The 20,212-nt window shown below is 37.2% G+C and overlaps 1 protein-coding gene across 4 annotated transcripts in view; it reads right to left on the bottom strand.

Moving 5' to 3' along the window:
- SLC9A9 (solute carrier family 9 member A9) overlaps positions 1-20,212 on the bottom strand; it is a 703,780-nt gene that overhangs the window by 515,290 nt on the left and 168,278 nt on the right. The gene's annotated exons all lie outside the window — the stretch shown is intronic.

The following is a 20,212-nucleotide window of genomic DNA, read 5'->3' as shown; positions in this document are numbered from 1 at the left end:
CAAGCATTTTAGCTTCTGACAAGGACTTATTTGAACTTTCCCCAAATAAAACATTTTTTAAAAGTTTGCTCTTAGTTTTTCCTACTTTATCCCATTCCAGAGTTTAAAATATTTTCCAAACTTTATGTAAAAATATATTTGAAAGTGAAAATGGATTTTTCTAGTGTTTGTTTATTGGCTTTTACTTAAGTGTTAACATAAAGTTGGCCAGAAAAAAAAAAACTTATTTGGTGTCAAATACAATGAAATGAAATAAAGAGACTCTTGAATCTAAACCTACTATTTGTTGGGAAATCTGAAGATGAAACTCTTTTAATCTTTAAAGTCTTACTTAGACTTATTTTCTTCTTTCTCTACCCCATTCCCCAAATACACAGTGTCGTTCATTATTTACCACTAAGGCCTTTTACCATTACAATATTCATCAAAATCTTTCACATATAGTTTTCACAATTATAATATCCAATTTCCCCTCCCTTTTTTTGCCTTAATTCTAACTCATCTCTAGAGCTGGATCTCAGAAGCTACTCTTCTCTGAAGTCCACTTTGATTTCCCTAGTTTCTTAGGTGTTTTTTTCCTTTATTTAAAAAAAAATTTTAACGTTTATTTATTATTGAGAGACAGAGAGAGACAGAGCATGAGCATGGGAGGGGTGGAGAGAGGGAAAGACACAGAATATGAAGCAGGCTCCAGGTTCTGAGCTGTCAGCACAGGGTCCGAGGCAGGACTGGAGCTCACAAACTGCGAGATCATGATCTGAGCCCAAGTCGGACGCTTGACCTTAATCGACTGAGCCACCGAGGTGCCTCTCTTCTGTGTTCTTTTAGCACTTTGGATCCTCCTCCTTTTCCATAATAGCCCCTCAATTCTACTCATGTAACATTTGGGAAGGGGTAGGTGGGACTCAGCCGGGTCTCAGAAACTTAATTCATCCATTGATGTTATAACATCTTGTATCAATGAACATTCAGGTAGATCAACTATGGGCCATTCATAGCTCTCTGTGCCTCAGTTTCTTCATCTTTAGAATGAAGATAATAGGAAGCGTGGGTGGCTCAGTCGGTTAAGCATCCGACTCTTGGTTTCAGCTCAGGTCATGATCTCACAGTCATGGATGGAGCCCTGCATCAGTCTCTATGCTGAGCTTGGAGCCTGCTTGGGATTCTCTGGCTCCCTCTCTCTTTGCCCCTACCAGGCTTTCTCACTTTCAAAATAAACAAATAAACATTTATAATAAAAAAAATAAAATATAATGAAGATAATAAGATGATACCTAATTCTAAGGTGGTTATAAAAATTAAATCAATTAAAATTTGTAAAGCCTTTGCAGCATTACCTAACATCTAGTAAGCACTTGTAAGTACTTATCCATAAAGAAAATAAAATATATGAATAAATATTTTCCGGTTATACTATTTGAAGAAACTGCTCTGCTGTTAGGAACTCTTGAAGGTTACAGCTGTGTAAAATCTGGCCAAAGAAATTATGAATCCTTCTAAGTTTGCTCTTTTTTCAAATATTATCTGATACACCATTATTGATCTATTTTTATGAGGCCTCTTTGAAAGTATATCAATTGCATATTTGAAAGTTTTTAGCAAAGAGATGTATTTCTGAGTGCTGGGGGAAGGAAGCAATGCAGCTGTGATCATCTGGAAGAAAAAAACACAGTGGCACAAACATTTTGGACAGCAAATCCCTTGCCTCAGCAGTTTTTCTGCAAAAATCAGGTTAATCACTCAACCAGAACATTTCAATAATCAGAATGCCCCATTCCCTGCATGCAGGTTAACTAATGTACTATTGAATTATATTTTCTGGAGCAGCCAGATGAAACTGGCAGGCTGAGAATGGCATGCAGCATACGAGGATTTATTTGTATATACAAAACAGATTTGTGTTCCTTTCAGACTTGCTATAAGCTTAGGAACTGCTAAATCAGAGTTCTGGGAGTAACTCCAAACCCAGACAATTTCTCAGAAATGGCTAGATCTGCTGCTGCACCAATCTCCAGATGGCGATTCCACATTTCATTTTCCTCAGATTTTGTGTTCAAATCATGGCCTTAGAGGTGAGACTGTTTCTAAGGCCCAAACAATTAAAATTTTTCAATATATAGTGAGGGGGAAAACATCTAAGACAAGTGAGTGGGAAAAACAGAAAGCTAAAAATATTTCAGCTAAAGACATTAGTCTTTTACGATATAAAGCATAAAGGCCAGCCCATCCAACAGAACTTCCTGTGATAATGGAAATAGACTACAATTATACTGTCCAATATGGTAGCCACTACCCACACGAGCTATTAAGCAACTGAATTTCAGGCTAGCGCAACTGAGGGACTGAATTTTTTATTTTCACATCTCCTGAGTAGTAGCTGGCAAAGGCAATTATCCTCATTTTCCAGAGACAGGAGAAGAAATGAATGGCATACTCAGTGTTAATCAGTGTGACAGGGATATCACTAAGAATTGGGCATATATGCATGGGCAAACTAAATGTGTAGTTTTTGAGGGAACATCAGGCTAACAATTACTTAGGGCAAGATTTAGGAATGTTTAAGAAGAGTTGGGACTCAGATATGATTTTACTATTTTGGTAATTCCCGATTCCTTTGGAACAGTGGAAGTGGTTAACACAATAATGTGTTCAATCATTTTCAATGATTTTTTTTCATTAAAATTTTAACAAGTCTCTGCTACAAAGTACTTAAAGATATACTGATAGATATACTGAACCCATGAAGGCTATAGTCAAAGGAAGGAAAGATGATATTCAAGCACAGTAAAAGGAACGGGGCTAGGCTGTAATTCAGAGTTCTCTAGGACAGAAACACCAAAACACCATTCTGGGCTGGCTGACCCTGCAGGGAGGCTTGATGTTCAAGCAGCATATAAGCTGGGCTTTAAAGGATGGATAGGAGTCTATCCATGGGGCACCACCATGTAGAACATGCTCCTTTGTTTACCCTGGGGGCAGTGGGCCAGGGTTCACCAAGCCACAGAGCAAATTGGTAGCTTCCTGGAGTTTCGGTTATACTCAATAGCAAGTGATTTGAAACATTTTAAGTATTAAAATAAATAAAGATTTATTAAAAATCTCAAAAAAATCTGTATGCACTTTTCCTATAAATAGGAGACTTCAAAGAAAACTTGGCTCACTGAGGGCAGGCAGCTTTGGGGCATACCTAGAGACACCTCAAGGGTGTCCATTTCCTTTCCTCTGCTCTAAGTTATGCTTTAGATAGAAGGCACCAGACACACTTGGGAAATAACAATAGATAATGCAGGGCTCCTGAGGGATGGAGAAGGAGGTTAATGCAGGTGCTGTGTTGATGGGTTGCAGGGGTGCCATGACATATCAATCCCTTCATCTTTGGGCTAAGGGATGGTCACAGGTCCAAGTCTAATCCTTTCAGCCCTGAGTAGTCTCATCAGGACCCTAATTTTCCTACAGTTTACCCCCATTGACCCGATACAATCATTTTCTGTGTCATGATGGGGATAATGCTGGCATGCACTTCTTTAAGCAAAGGTTATCTCTGTAGTTATAGATATGAAGCCAGGATAAAGATAATCACCTCCTCACTAAGTATACAGAAAATCCTTCTTCCAACTTCCACCTTTCCTTTCTGCCACCACTTTCTCTCTTTGACCACGTAGAGCTGGATTTAAACTACATTCATTCAACCATGGAGAAAAGTAGAAATGTTTTACACAAGTAAGATTAAACAATAAAATGGCCAGTGGGAGTATAAATTTGTATATCCTCTTAATAGGGTAATTTGGCAATAGATATTCAAAGGTTAAATGTCCGTACCATTTGATTCAGCAATATCTCATCCAAGAATTCATCCTGCAGATATGCCTATACATGTATGGAATGGCCCCAAGGACAGGAGCATTCATTGCAGATGAAAGAATTGGAAAAAAAAAATGTTGGGGATGATTAAACCATGAACTGGTTAAATAAATTATGGTGTAATCCATAAAATTGAATGCTATATAACTTTTTTAAAGGCCGAGGAAACTGTATATGCATTGAAATGGTTACTTTCTATAATTTGTTGTCAAGTCAAGAGAGCAAGGTATAAGAGCATGTCTGGTGTATATAAAAAAATTGCTATGGGCTCACCAAACCCATTTCATTTTTGTCCTGGTCAGACACCTGACTTCATTTCCTTGTAGTCAGGTGGGGCCATATGACAGAGATCTAGCCAAATAAATATGGACAAAAGTAATATAAATTATTTCCAAGCCTGGTCCCTAAAAACCCCCTAGATCTTCCATGCTCTATTCCTTTCTTTGTTAGTTCATCATAGAGAGCATTTGGCAGAGGTCCCAAATCCCTAGGGACTGGCAGAGCCACTAGATTAAAGGAAGTTGGGATGATTAATTGCTACTGGAGAAGACTAGTACTCCCTTTACTGGCCCAAAGGCCACACTGGATTGGGACATGAGCAAGAAGTAAACCATTATTGCCTTAAATCATGGAGATTTGGGGGTAGCTGGTTAAAGCATTTTGCTTATCCAAGGGGATGCAAAAAAGGGGATGCAGAATATTTACATACATATATATGCATACACACACATAAACTATTGGTTGTCTCCAGTGAGTCTAGGAAAGAGAAGCTGCCTTAGAGGTCACCCAATCTCAGGGTCTGCAATCTCTGCCAATCCCGAGGCTGTGTGGAGGGGGCAGGTTGATGGGAAATGGGGACAACTGCTCTGGCATCTGTCCTGGATCTGCCCTCTCGTTTCTGCCTGAGCAGTTTGGGTTTTTTACACACTGTGAAGCAGCGTCAGATTTTCTTTGAATTTAGCGTTCCGCTACTAAAAAATGTTTGAAGCCCTGACCTAATACTGTCCCCCAGAAAGTTCAAGAAACATGTGGAAGGTCAATGGGCCAGTGAGAGGCAGCAGTGAGCTTAAAAATCCTAAACCACAGTTGTTTCTCTTTTATGACATTCATATTGTTAATTTTGCTTCAAATGTCTTAAATGATGTCTTAGAATTAAAATCTCTCCCTCCACCCTTCCCTGGAGGTAACTAATACCCTGAAGTTAGAAAGTGTTTTTCTTTCCATGAGTATGTTCATGTACTTAACATATATGTGTCTGTAAGCAATAATTAATATTATTTTTACTGTAGAATATTATATGTAATCAGTGTATTTTAAAGTTTTACAGGGGCGCCTGGGTGGCTCAGTCGGTTAAGCGTCCGACATCAACTCAGGTCACAATCTCGCAGTCCGTGAGTTCGAGCCCTCCGTCAGGCTCTGGGCTGATGGCTCAGAGCCTGGAGCCTGCTTCGGATTCTGTGTCTCCCTCTCTCTCTGCCCCTCCCCATTCATGCTCTGTCTGTCTCTGTCTCAAAAATAAATAAACGTTAAAAAAAATTTTTTTTTAATTTTACAGAAACTTAATATACATATAACTAACATATTGCATTTGGTATATTTTAAAATTTTATAGAAATTTAACCATAAATATTCTTTTGTATTCTTTTTACATTCAATATTATTTTTAAAGATTTATCTATATTATTAATACATGTGGATTTTGTCCAGTCACTTAAACTGCTGTATGGTGTTCTATTGAATAAATATATCATCATTGTTTTTCCCTTCTCTAACAAGAGAGTTAGGGCAATTAAATTGTTTCTTATTTTTTGCTATTACTAAAAATAATGCAATGAATATTCTTGTACTTAAGTGCACACATGTGAAAGATTCTCTACAAGTGGAAAATACCTACAAATGGACTGGATGATAAAGTGTATAAATCTTCAACTTTTAACACGTATTGGCAAATACTTTAAAGTGGTTACACCAATTTACATTCCCACATAAGAGTATAAAAGTTTTTTCCCGCATTCTAGTAAACACTTAGTATTGACAAATTTCTAATTTTTGCTATTTGGATAAGTATGAGCTGTTATCACATTATCGTTTACGTTGCATTTCCCTTTACTAATGAAATGAGCATAATTTTCTTGTTTAGTGACCTTCTGTGATACCTCTTTAGTGAATTGTTGATCATATCTTTTACCCAGTATGATTTTTTCTTGCTGATTAGTTCATCATATAATTTGTTACTATTTTGTTTTGGTTACTTATATTTCAAATATATTCTTCTGTTATCTCCTTAAACTTTTCACCTTTGTCTTTTAACTGTGTTTATTGGGGTCTTTTTCAAGCAGAAATTTTTTATTTTAATGTAGCAAAATTTACTCCATTTTTACCTGTGATTTCTGCTTTTGGTAACTTATTTTTTAAAAAAAAATCTTTCCCTGTCCTAATGTCATATATTTTCTCCTAAAGTTTAATAATTGGCTGTTAATAATTAAGTCTTTAATGCATCCCAAGTTTATTTATTATATGATGTGAAATAGGAATCCACTTTTATTTTCTTCTATATGGATAACTAATCATCTCGGGACTATGCATAGGTGTTTGGTAGTTCATCCTTTTCTCGCTGATTTTGGTTGGCTTTCTGTCCAGTGCTTTTCAAAGATCCATAAGACATTCATTCTAATAAATACTTGATATCTATTATTCAGTAGCTTATTTAATAGTTGAAATATAAGAACAGCTTTATACACATAGGTATTCACTGAAGCATTATTTACAGTAGTGAAAATTTAGAAGCAATTCAAAAATCAAGCACATTTACTTCCATTACCCTGAATTTTTAAAAGCCTGAGGAAAGTGTTAGGTTATGATAATAAATAAAGCAAGTTAACAAAGTTTTAGAAACCATCTGACTTAAACCACATAGGAAAAAATGTATGTAAAAATACTGGATAGAAAACTATTTAGCAAAATTTACAGTGGCTGCATAATGTTGTAGGATTATTTGGATTTTCCTTAAGGGAAAAAAAAACACCTTTACAGTCTTAACCAAATGAACATCTTATAAAGTTATCATTTAGAATTATGAACATTTGAAATAGACCTGAACCTTTAAAAATATTAAGGGATAATAAAAGGTGATAAATAATATATAAAAGAAAATTAAGAATTGACCCAGATTTGTTAGGATTTTCAGGGGGATAAAATATCTCAAAGGGCCTAATATAGAATCAGGCAAATGAGCAATAAGTGCTCATTAAATAGTTAACCCATATGATGTCCAAATTTATTGAGTTATTTTCATTCTTTTCAAAACTTACTGGAAGGATAAGAATAGTTCCCTCCCATAGAACACCTAATATGAATGTTTAAAAATGGTGGACCACTGAAATATAAGCATTCTGCAATGCAATTTGTAGAAGCAGAACTAAATTACAGAGAAATGGCAAAAGGAGAACTTTTAATAGAAGAGAATTTTAATAATCATAAATTATAATTGACAAATTATGAGACTATTATACCACAAAACTACATTCACTTTTGAAGTAAGTAAAATTCCAAAAGTTAGAAATACACTATGAACATTACACATGCAAAAATGACAGACATAAGCACTGGTATTTCTCTTTTTTTAAAATGTTATTTATTCATTCATTCATTCATTCATTCATTCAGTGCATGAGCAGGGGAGGGGCAGAGAGGGTGAGAGACAGAGAATCCCAGGCAGGCTCCATGCTACCAGAGTTGGGCCTGACACAGGGCTCGATGTGGGACTCAAACTCAATAAACTGTGAGATCATGACCTGAGCTGAAATCAAGCATGGGATGCTTAACCAACTGAGCCACTCAGGTGCTTTGATGCTGGCATTTCATTGGAAGTAGGTAATGTCTACAACTCCAGGCAAAATTAGGTGGAAAATTGGGAACAAAACATTTTTATAATTCTAAATATTTAAGTTAACAGCAGGGAGTTTTGCAAAGAACATTGAACTCTGAGTCCTAAAAACAGTTCTGCAACAGATCAATCTTGATCAAGTCACATAAGCTTTCAGAACCTCAGTTTCCTACTATGAAGCATGGGGGCAATACCTGCCCACTTCATGGAATAACATTGAGATTGAAATAACAATAAGAAAAGCAAATCAACTCCTTGGAAGAGGTAATGCATGGTCATTATAATTTAGGCAGGGCTAAAGTTCAGAGTCTGCTTTCCTCATAGACTGGTTCATTATCACTTATTAGTCCTAATAATTAATAATAAAAATAACAACTCACATTTCCATAATGCCATTACAGGTTGAGAAAGTGCCTTCATACATAGTATCTCATTTTTTTTTCTTCACAGCAACCCTTTGAAAGTATGGTAAACACCCCATTTTTTACAGAGGTGAAAACAAGTCTCAGAGAGTTAGTTAAGTAACTTATCCAAAGTCATATACCTTGTAAGTAGCAAGACTGACTCAAATCCTACTTTCTAATAATGAGTCCATTGTTCTACTGATAACAATGCTGACAACAAAACTAATAGTTATTATACTTTGAATACTTACTATGAGCCAAACATTATTCTTTTTTTTAATTGAAGTATAGTAGATGCAATATTACATTAGTTTCAGGTGTACAACATAGTGACTGGACAACTCTAGACACTATGCTGTGCTCACTACCAGTGTAGCTACCATCTGTCACCATACAACACTACAACAATTTCATTGACTATATTCCCTATGTACCTTTCATCCCAATGACTTACTCATTCCATAACTGGAAGCCTGTACCTCCCACTCCCTTTCACCAATTTTTCCCAGCTCCCCACTAACCTCCCCTCTGGCAACCATCAATTTTTCACTATATTTATGGATCTGTTTCTACATGTTTATTTGTTCATGAGCTTTGTTTTTTAGATTTCACATAAAAGTGGAATATGGTATTTGTTTTTTTCTGTCTGACTTATTTCACTGAGCATATACCCTCTAGATCCATTTATGTTGTCATGAATAGCAAGATCTCACTCTTTTTATGGCTGAGTAGTATTCCATCCTATCTCCATAGATACCACATCACATCTTCATCCATTCATCTATCAACGAACACTTAGATTGCTTCCATATCTTAGCTATTATAAATAATGCTGCAATGAATATACGGATGTATATATCTTTGTGAATTAGTGTTTTTGTTTTATTTGGGTAAATATCCACCAATATAATTGCTGGATCATATGGTATTTCTGTTTTTAATTTTTTGAGGAACCTCCATACTATTTTCCACAGCAGTTGTACCAATTTACATTCCCACCAACAGTGTATGAGGGTTGCTTTTTCTCCACATCCTTGCCAACACTTGCTATTTCTTGTCTTTTTGATCCTGGCAACCATAAGGTGATTATCTCCTGGTGGTTTTGGTCTGCATTTCCCTGATGATTAGTGATATTGAGCATGTTTTCATGTGTCTGTTAGTCATTCATATGTCTTCTTTGGAAAAATTGTCTATTCAAGTCTACTGCCCATTTGTTCATTAGGTTATTGGGTTTTTGGTTTTGAGTTGTATAAGTTCTTTACATATTTTGGATATTAACCACTTATCACATATATCATTTGTAAATACCGTCTTCCACCCAGTAGATTGCTTTTAAATTTTGTTGACTGTTTTCTTCAAAGTGCGAAAGCTTTTTATTTTGGTGTAGGTCCTAATAGTTGATCTTTGCTTTAATTTCCCTTAGCTGAAGAGACATATCTAGAAAAATGTTGCTAAGGCTAATGTCAAAGAAATTACTGTCTATATTTTCTTCTAGTAGTTTTATGGTTTCAGGTCTCACACTTAGGTCTTTAATCCATTTAAAAAATTTTGTATATAGTGTAAGAAAATGGTCCAGTTTCAGTCTTTTGCAGGTAGCTGGCCAATTTCCCCAGCACCATTTACTGAAGAGACTGTCTTCCTCATTGCCTATTCCTGCCTACTTTGTCATGGATTAATTGACCATTTAACTGTGGATTTATTTCTGGGTTCTCTATTCTGTTCTATTCATCTATGTGTCTATTTTTGTGCCAGAACCACACTGTTTTAATTATTATAGCTTTGTAGTATATCCTGAAATCTGAAATTATGATACCTACAGCTTAGTTCTTCCCTCTCAAGACTGCTTTGACTATTCAGGATCTTTTGTGGTTCCATAAAAATTACAGAATTATTTGTTACAATTTTGTGAAAAATGCTGTTGGTATTTTGGTAGCAATTTCATTGAATCTGTAGATTGTTTTGGGTAGCATGGGCATTTTAACAGTATTACTTCTGCCAATCCATGAGCATAGTATGTCTTTCCATTTGTTTGTGTCATCTTCAATTTTTTTCATCAATGTTCTATAGTTTTCAGAGTACAGGTCTTTTACCTCCTTGGTTAAGTTTATTCCTAGATAATTTATTCTTCTTGGTGCAAATGTAAATTTTTTTCTTAATTTCTCTTTATGCTACATTTTTTGTGTATAGAAGTGCAGAATATTTCTGTATATTAATTTTGTATCCTGCAACTTTACTGAATTCATTTATTACTTCTAATAGATTTTTGGTGGAATCTTTAGGGTTTTCTATGTACAGTATCTTGTCATCTACAAACAGTGAGAGTTTTACTTCTTCCTTATATATTTGGATGCCTTTTATTTCTTTTTCTTATCTGATTGTTGTGGCTAGGATTTCCAGCACTATTTTGAATAAGATTGGCAAGTGTGGACATCCTGGTCTTTTTCCTGATCTTCGAGGAAAAGTTCCACATTTTTTATTATTGAGTATGATGTGACTTTGTCATATATGACCTTTATTATGTTGAGATATGTTTCCTCTAATCCTAACCTTGTTAAAAGTTTTTTAATCATTAATCGATATTGTACTTTGTCAAATGTTTTTTTGGCATCTATTGAAATGATCATATTAATTTTTATCCTTCATTTTGTTAATGTGGTGTATCACACCACATTATTTGTAGATTTATTTGAAAATATTAAGCCATCCATGCATCCCCAGAATAAATCCCACTTGATCATTATGAATAATCCTTTTAATGTACTGTTGAATTCATTTTGCTAATATTTTGTTGAGGATTTTACATATATGTTCATTAGGGATATTGGCCTGTAGTTTTCTTTTTTCTGTAGTATCTTTAGCCAGGCACTATTCTAAGTGCTTTACATGTACTTTCTTGTTTGCAACTCACAATGACCCTATAGAGTCGTTAGGATTGTCCCATTTTATAAATAGGTAAGTTGAAGCATAGGGACATTAGTTATCTCACCCAACGTCACACACTGGTAAGTGGTATTTAAACCAAGTAACATGGCTCTAGAAGCTACTCTCTTAACTACAATATTCCATTTACCATCCTCCTAGGTTCAGGTTACCCACTCCACTGTTGGATATGTCCTCATTAGCTGCAAATACATAAAGCCTACCTCGGTTTTCCAGATTATTGCCATAGCACCTAGTCACAGATGATCAGAAAGTCTCATATGTTTCTGCATAAGATTCTTTAAAAAAATTTTTTTTAATCTTTATTTATTTTTGAGAGAGAGAAGGAGACACAGGATCCAAAGCAGGCTCCAGGCTCTGAGCTGTCAGCACAGAGCCTGACGCAGGGCTCGAACCCACGATCAGTAAATTCATGACCTGAGCCGAAGTAGGATGCTCAAGAGACTGAGCCACCCACCCAGGCGCCCCTGTTTCTGCATAAGATTCTTAAACTTACCTCTGTTACCTCTCTCTTTACTAAGGTAACCATTCATTCTGGTTTGACCAGAACACTTCCAGGTAATGCCTGTTGTCCTGGCCTAATTACTCATTGTGCCCCCACTTCACTCTCAAAAGTTTCAGTTTGAAAGACAAATTATGGTTTCCTACTCCCGATCCCAGATGCCCAGATTCCTAGCCTTTCACAAACTACACATAACTTGGATTGCCTGCTGGTCCCTTCTGGGCCTGTTCTTCATTGTGTTGGTTGCCTATCTCCCCAACTAGCTGTGACACTGACATGACGGTGGAACTCCATTCTAAGACTGACTTGATAACAGCAGGGGGAGGAAAAATAATAGGTGGGTGTGAGAAGGGCCTGGTATTCCATCTCAAGTATTCATTCCTTAGTACCCAGGTGAGAATTACAAAAGAAAAGATATCCAACACAACTGAAAATTTAAACATCAAGATTGATTCCTCCCACCCCTGGAACTGATCCTAATCTTGGCCAATCTTTATTTATAGGCAAAAGAAATTATGCTTTTTAATCCTCTGAATACATAGGAGCATTGCAGTCTCACAGAGTTTTCATTTTTGCCCTATAATTTTTCTCAGTGTGAATAATCTTTTTATGCCTTTGCTTTAAAGTGTGTTTACAGCTTCCCTATCACAAGACCTCACCAGGGAACAACTGGCCTGGGGAAGCTAGACAGGGAAGGGCTGAGTCAGCAAGGACCAGTCGTAGTAGGCATGCTTGAGAAGGTATGGGGAGAGGTGGAGGCGCTGAAATCAGCAGAAAGTAGATGCGAAACAGCTTGATTTAAAATTAAAATAATGTGTTTCTCAAATGGTGCATTCATCTTAAAAATGGTGTATTAAAAAACAACATTAAACTTCCTCCATCATGCCCACCTCAAACTTCATCCCAAGGAGGAAACCCATGCCTGCCCATCAAGGGGAGATGCTAAGAAAGCAGAGTAATATTTACAGCATGCCTAACACTAAATTTTTTTTCATTTTTTGAAAAGCAACCTTATGAAATGGGTATCACTAATCCCTGTTGGTTTTTTAAGAATTTTTTTTTATTAGAGAGAGAGAGAGAGAACACGAGTAGGGGAGAAAGATGGAGGGAGAGAGAGAGAGAAAGAGAGGAAGAGAATATCCTAAGTAGACTCCAAGCTCAGCATGGAGCCTGATGCAGGAATCGATCCCATGACCCTAGAATCATGACCTGAGCCAAAATCAAGATTCAGGCACTCAAATGACAGAGCCACCCAGGTGCCCCATTAATCCCTGTTTTATAGATTTTATAGATAAACAAAAATATGAGAAGTTAACTTGTCCAAGGTTTCAATGCCGCAAGTGGCAGAGATAAGATTCAGCCTAAGTTTAATAGCAAAACCACAATGGACTGAATATTTGTGTTTCCTCAAAATTCATATGTTGAAATTCAACCCCCAAGTAGTTGGTTTTAAGAGGTACGGACTTCAGGGGGCACATGGGTGGTTCAGTCGGTTGAGCATCCAACTTCAGCTCAGGTCATGATCTCACAGTTTGTGGGTTTGAGTCCCGCATCAGGCCTGTGCTGATGGCTCGTAGCCTGGAGCCTGCTTTAGATTCTGTGTCTCCCTCTCTGCCCCTCCCCCACTTGTCCCCTGTCTCTCAAAAATAAAAAAGAGAGGAGCCAAGATGGCAGAACAGCATGGAAGTTTTTTGTGTGTCTCGCACCCATGAAATACAGCCAGGCCAACACTAAACCATCCTACACGCCTAGAAAACTGATTGGAGGATTAACACAACAATCTGCACAATCTGAACCACAGAATTCAGCAGGTACATGGCGCGGAGAGGTTAATTTGGGGAGCGAGAAGCCGCGGAGGGTAGGGAGCCACTTTTGCAGGTGGAGAGAGGACAGAGACTGGGGAGAGGGAGAGAATATGGGAAAAGTACCCCTCCCTCAAAGCAGCTGGAGAGAAAGAGGAAAATTGGAACCAGCCACAGAGACTAAACTAAAAAAGGAGAAAGGAGAAGGTTTAAATTCCATTAAGACTGTAAACAAGGGGAGCACAGGGTCACCCAACTCTGCAGCTCAATACCTGGCAGTGCTCTGGTGGGAAGGGTGAATCCCCAGGAACAGAGTGGGGTCCAGGAGGTTCTCAGGCCACACGGGGAGAAGCGGTTCCACTGCTGGAAGGACATTTGGTAGAGACTGTTGAAGCCACCTGGTCCCAGCAGACCCCAGAAAACGGCCACATTTGCTGCTGCTGGAACAAGGTCGTTAAGGGTGAAGCCTGGTGCCAGATGTGTGTTGTGATTTTCCATAATCCCTGAAATGCTGCTGCTACACTATCTCATGAACTTTTCCTGGGTCGGCTGGCACCTGGCTGCAGTCTCGGGGCACCGGCAGCAGCAGGGTCCAGCAAGCGTTCCTGGGTGCAGCTGACATTTGGCCACTGCTCGGTGAGATCCTCCCACAGAGGGGCGGAATGGGTCAGAGCCGCAGTACTTCAGAAGTAAGGGGCCAGGGAAAAGAGATGCATCTGAGACAAAACTCAGGAGAGAGGTACTGCCTGGGGTACGAAGAGCGAAAAAGCAGGGAGTGGACGAAAAGCTGAAGACAGAGGACAGGTGCGCGAATGCTGATCCAGGAGATCAGACTGGGTAGCCGGGTGGCACCATTTTCACCGCTCCCACGCATGCGCATATGCACCTACCATGCACTGCAGCAATTCACCCCAATAGGCTAGCAGCGCCATCTAGTGGAGAGCGGAGCCGTTACACTGAGCCCTGCCCAACAGGGCCAACTTCCACTTCAAAACACAAGTCACCGCCTACTTAGTTTATGGACTATAAAGCACCAGATAGACTGACTTCTAGGGGAAAACGAAGTAATTTCAGTCCTACTTCAATCTGTTAGCAGGTCAGTCTATTCAATTTTCTTTCTTTTCTTTTCTCTTTTACCTTTCTTTTCTTTTTCTTGAATACAGAAAGAGAAATAATTCATTTTATCTTTATTTAAAATGATAATTCATTTTTCATATTTATTTCCAATTTTTATTAAAAATATTTTTCTTTAATTTTTATTACTGTATTTTGTACTTCTGTGTAATTTTTTTCAAATTCTATTTTACTTCCACCATTTTAGTTTAGTCTACATCAGTGTATTCACCTTTTCAAATTTTCAAACAATTTCCTTTTTCTTATTCGTCTTTTTTGTTTCTTTTCTTTTTCTTGAATGCAGAAAGAGAAAAACTTCATTTTTACTTTCAATTTCTATTAAAAATAGTTTTCTTTAATATTATTACTATATTTTTTGCTTTTATGTAAACGTATTCAAAATCTATTTTACTACCATCTTTTTATTTTAGTGTACTACAACGTATTCACTTTTTCAAATATTCAAACGATTTCCTTTTTTTTTTTTTTAAATCTTTATTCTTTTTGGTTTCTATTTCTTGAATACATAAAAAGAAAAATTCATATTTATTTTTAACTTTTATTAAAAATAGTTTTCTTTAATTTTTTCCTATTATATTCTTTACTTTTGTGTAAATTTTTTCAAATTCTATTTTACTCCCATCATCTCATGTTAGTCTACTTCAGTGTATTCATTTTTTCAAATTCTCAAACAATTTACTTTTTTTTTCCTCCCCCCCCCTTTTTTTCCTCTAATCTGTCAAGCCACTTTGAACGCCCAGACCAACACACCTAGGATCTAGCATCATTTATTCTATTTGTGTGTGTGTTTAATTTTTTAATTTTAATAATATTTTCATTTTGATTTTTTTAATTTCAATTTTTCTACTTCATTAATTCCTTTTCTACCTTCAAAATGACAAAATGAAGGAATTTACCCCAAAAGAAAGAGCACAAATAAATTACAGCCAGGGATTTAACCAACACAGATACAAGCAAGATGTCTGAACCAGAATTCAGAATTGCGATAATAAGAATACTAGCTGGGGTCAAAATAGATTAGAATTCCTGTCTGCAGACATAAAAGAAGTAAAAAATAGCCAGAATGAAATTAAAAATGTTATAACGGAGCTGCATTCATAGATGGATGCTATAGCAGCAAAGATGGATGAGGCAGAACAGAGAATTAGCGATATAGAGGACAAACTTATAGAGAATAATGAAGCAGAAAAAAAGAGGGAGATGAGGCAAAAGAGCACAATTTAAGAATGAGAGAAATCAGTGACTCATTAAAAAGGAACAACATCAGAATCATAGGGGTCCCAGAAGAAGAAGAGAGAGAAATAGGGGTAGAAGGGGTGAACAAATCATAGCAAAAAAATTTCCTAACAAGGGGAAAGACACAGACATCAAAATCCAGGAAGCACACAGGACCCCCATTAGGTTCAACAAAAACCAACCATCAACAAGGCATATCATAGTCAAATTCACAAAATACTCAGGCAAGGAGAGAATCATGAAAGCAGCAAGGGAAAAAAAAGTCCCTAACCTACAAGGGAAGACAGATCAGGTTTGCAGCAGACCTATCCACAGAAACTTGGCAGGCCATAAAGGAGAGGCAGGATATATTCAGTGTGCTGAATCAGAAAAATATGCAGCCAAGAATTCTTTCTCCAGCAAGGCTGTCATTCAAAATAGAAAGAGAGATAAAAAGTTTCCCAGACAAGCAGAAATTAAAGGAGTTTGTGTCCAGTGAACCAGCCCTGCAAGAAATTTTAAGGGGAGGCTCTCTGAGGGGAGAAAAGATGAAAGAATGCATACATACATACATACATACATACATACCAAAAGCAACAAAGATTAGAAAGGACCAGAGAACACCACCAGAAACTCCAACTCTACAAGCATCATAAAGGCAAAAAATTCATATCTTTCAGTACTCACTGTAAACGTCAATGGACTCAATGCTTCAATCAAAAGACATAGGGTAACAGAATGGATAAGAAAACAAGATCCATCTATATTCTGTTTACAAGAGACCCACTTGAGACCTAAAGACACCTTCAGATTGAAAATAAGGGGATGGAGAACCATCTATCATGCTAATGGTCAACAAAAGAAAGCCGGAGTAGCCATACTTATACCAGACAATCTAGACTTTAAAATAAAGGCTGTATCAAGAGATGCAGAAGGGCATTATATCATAATCAAGGGGTCTATCCACCAAGAAGACCTAACAATTGGAAACATTTATGAGCCAAATCTGGCAGCACCCAAATATATAAATCAATTAATCACAAACATAAAGAAACTCATTGATAGTAATACCATAATAGTAGGAGACCTCAACACCCCACTCACAGCAATGGACAGATCATCTAATCAACAAATTAACAAGGAAACAATGGCTGTGAATGACACACTGGACCAGAGGGACTTAACAGATATATTCAGAACATTTTATCTTAAAGCAGCAGAATATACATTCTTCTCCAGTGCACATGGAACATTCTCCAGAATAGACCACATACTGGGACACAAAGCAGCCCTCGGCAAGTACAAAATGATCGAGATCATACCGTGCATATTTTCAGACCACAACACTGTGAAACTCAAAATCAACCACAAGAAAAAATTTGGAAAGGTAACAAATACTTGGAGACTGAAGAACATCCTACTAAAGAATGAATGGGCTAACCAAGAAGTTAAAGAGGCAATTAAAAAGTATATGGAAGTCAATGAAAATGATAACACCACAGCCCAAAACCTTTGGGATGCAGCAAAGGCGGTCCTAAGAGAAAAGTATATAGCAATCCAGGCCTTCCCAAAGAAGGAAGAAAGATCTCAGATATACAACCTAACCTTACGCCTTAAAGAGCTGGAAAAAGAACAGCAAATACAACCCCAAACCAGCAGAAGAGAGGAAAAAATAAAGATTACAGCTTAAATTAATGCTACCAAAACAAAAAAAACAGTAGAAAAAATCAATGAAACCAGAAGCTGGCTCTTAGAAAGAATTAACAAAATTGATAAACCACTAGCCAGTTTGATCCAAAAGAAAAAGGAAAGGACCAAAATAAATAAAATCAAGAGTGAAAGAGGAGAGATCACAACCAACACAACAGAAATAAAACAATAACAAGAGAATAGTATGCCAATAAAATGGGCAGTCTGGAAGAAATGGACAAATTCCTAGAAACATATACACTACCAAAACTGAAACAAGAAGAAATAGAAAATTTGAACAGACCCATAACCAATAAGGAAATCGAATTAGTAATCAGAAAGCTCCCAAAAATCAAGAGTCCAGGGCCAGGTGGCTTTCCAGGGGAATTCTACCAAACATTTAAGGAAGAGTTAACACCTATTCTCTTGAAGCTGTTCCAAAAAATAAAAATGGAAGGAAAACTTCCAAACTCTCTATGAAGCCAGCATTACCCTGATTCCAAAACCAGAGACCCCAGTAAAAAGGAGAACTATAGACCAATTTCCCTGATGGACATGGATGCAAAATCCTCAACAAGATATTAGCCAACTGGCTCCAACAATACATTACAAAAATTATTCACCATTACCAAGTGGGATTTATACCTGGGATGCAGGGCTGGTTCAATAGCCGCAAAACAATTAACGTGATTAATCACATCAGTAAAAGAAAGGACAAGAACCATATGATCCTCTCAATAGATGCAGAGAAAGCATTTGATAAAATACAGCATCGTTTCTTGATAAAAACCCTCAAGAAAATGGGGATAGAGGGAGTATACCTCAAGATCATAAAAGCCATTGATGAACAACCCAACACTAGTATCATTCTCAATGGGGAAAAATGAGAGCTTTCCCCTAAGGTCAGTAAAAAGACAGGGATGTCCACTCTTGCCACTGTTATTCAACATAGTATTGGAAGTCGTAGCCTCTGCAATCTGACAACACAAAGAAATAAAAGGCATCCACATCAGCCAGGAGGAGGTCAAACTTTCACTCTTTGCAGGTGACATGATACTCTATAGGGAAAACCCAAAAGATTCCACCAAAAGAACTGCTAGAACTGATTCATGAATTCGCCAAAGTTGCAGGATATAAAATCAACGCAAAGAAATCAGTTGCATTCCTATACACCAACACTGAAGCAACAGAAAGAGAAATCAAGGAATCGATCCCATTTACAGTTGCACAAAAACCCATAAAATACCTAGGAATAAATCTAACCAAAGAGGTGAAAAATCTATATGCTGAAAACTATAGCAAGCTTATGAAAGAAACTGAAGAAGACAAAAAAAAGTGGAAAAAGATTCCATGCTCCTGGATAGGAAGAACACATATTGTTAAAATGTCGATACTACCCAAAGCAATCTACATATCCAATGCATTCCCTATCAAAATAACACCAGCATTCTTCACAGAGCTAGAACAAATAATCCTAAAATTTGTATGGAACCAGAAAAGTCCCCAAATATCCAAAGCAATCTTGAAAAAGAAAACCATAGTTGGAGGCATCATAATTCTGGACTTCAAGCTATACTACAAAGTTGTAATCATCAAGGCACTATGGTACTGGCACAAGACAGACACTCAAATCAATGGAACAGAATAGAGAACCCAGAAATGGACCCACAAACATATGGCCAACTAATCTTTGACAAACCAGGAAAGAATATCCAATGGAACAAACATAGTGTCTTCAGCAAGTGGTGCTGGGAAAACTGGACAGCAACATGCAGAAGAATGAACCTGGACCACTTCCTTACAAAAATAAATTCAAAATGGATGAAAGACCTAAATGTAAGACAGGAAGCCATCAAAATCCTCGAGGAGAAAGCAGGCAAAAACCTCTTTGATCTTGGCCGCAGCAACTTCTTACTCAACACGTTTCCAGAGGCAAGGGAAACAAAAGCAAAAATGAACTACTGGGACCTCATCAAAATAAAAAGCGTCTGCACAGTGAAGGAAACAATCAGTAAAACTAAAAGGCAACCAACAGAATGTGAGAAGACATTTGCAAATGATGTATCAGATAAAGGGTTAGTATCCAAAATCTATAAAGAACTTATCAAACTCAACACCCAAAAAACAAGTTATCCAGTGAAGAAACGGGCAAAAGACATGAATAGACACTTCTCCAAAGAAGACACCCAGATGACCAACTGACACACGAAAAAATGCTCAGTATCACTCATCATCAGGGAAACACAAATCCAAACCACCATGAGATACCACCTTACACCTGTCTGAATGGCTAACATTAACAATTCAGGCAACAACAGATGTTGGCAAGGATGCAGAGAAAGAGAATCTCTTTTGCATTGTTGGTGGGAATGCAAGCTGGTGCAGCCACGCTGGAAAACAGTATGGAGGTTCCTCAAAAAACTAAAAATAGAAGTATCCTATGACCCAGAAATTGCACTACTAAGCATTTATCCACGGGGTACAGGTGTGCTGTTTTGAAGGGACACATGCACCCCCATGTTTACAGCAGCACTATCAACAATAGCCAAAGTATGGAAAGAGCCCAGATGTCCATCAATGGATGAATGGATAAAGAAGAGGTGGTATATATATATACAATGGAGTATTACTCAGCAATCAAAAGAATGAAATCTTGCCATTTGCAACTACATGGATGGAACTGGAGGGTATTATGCTAAATGAAATAATGACTTCACTCATATGAGGACGTTAAAAGACAAAACAGATGAACATAAGGGAAGGGAAACAAAAATAATAT

The sequence above is a fragment of the Prionailurus bengalensis genome, chromosome C2, assembly GCF_016509475.1.
Source record: "Prionailurus bengalensis isolate Pbe53 chromosome C2, Fcat_Pben_1.1_paternal_pri, whole genome shotgun sequence".
NCBI classification, from domain to species: Eukaryota; Metazoa; Chordata; class Mammalia; order Carnivora; family Felidae; genus Prionailurus; species Prionailurus bengalensis.
Note: the sequence above shows the minus strand (reverse complement) of the source record. Positions and strands in the feature narration are given on the sequence as shown.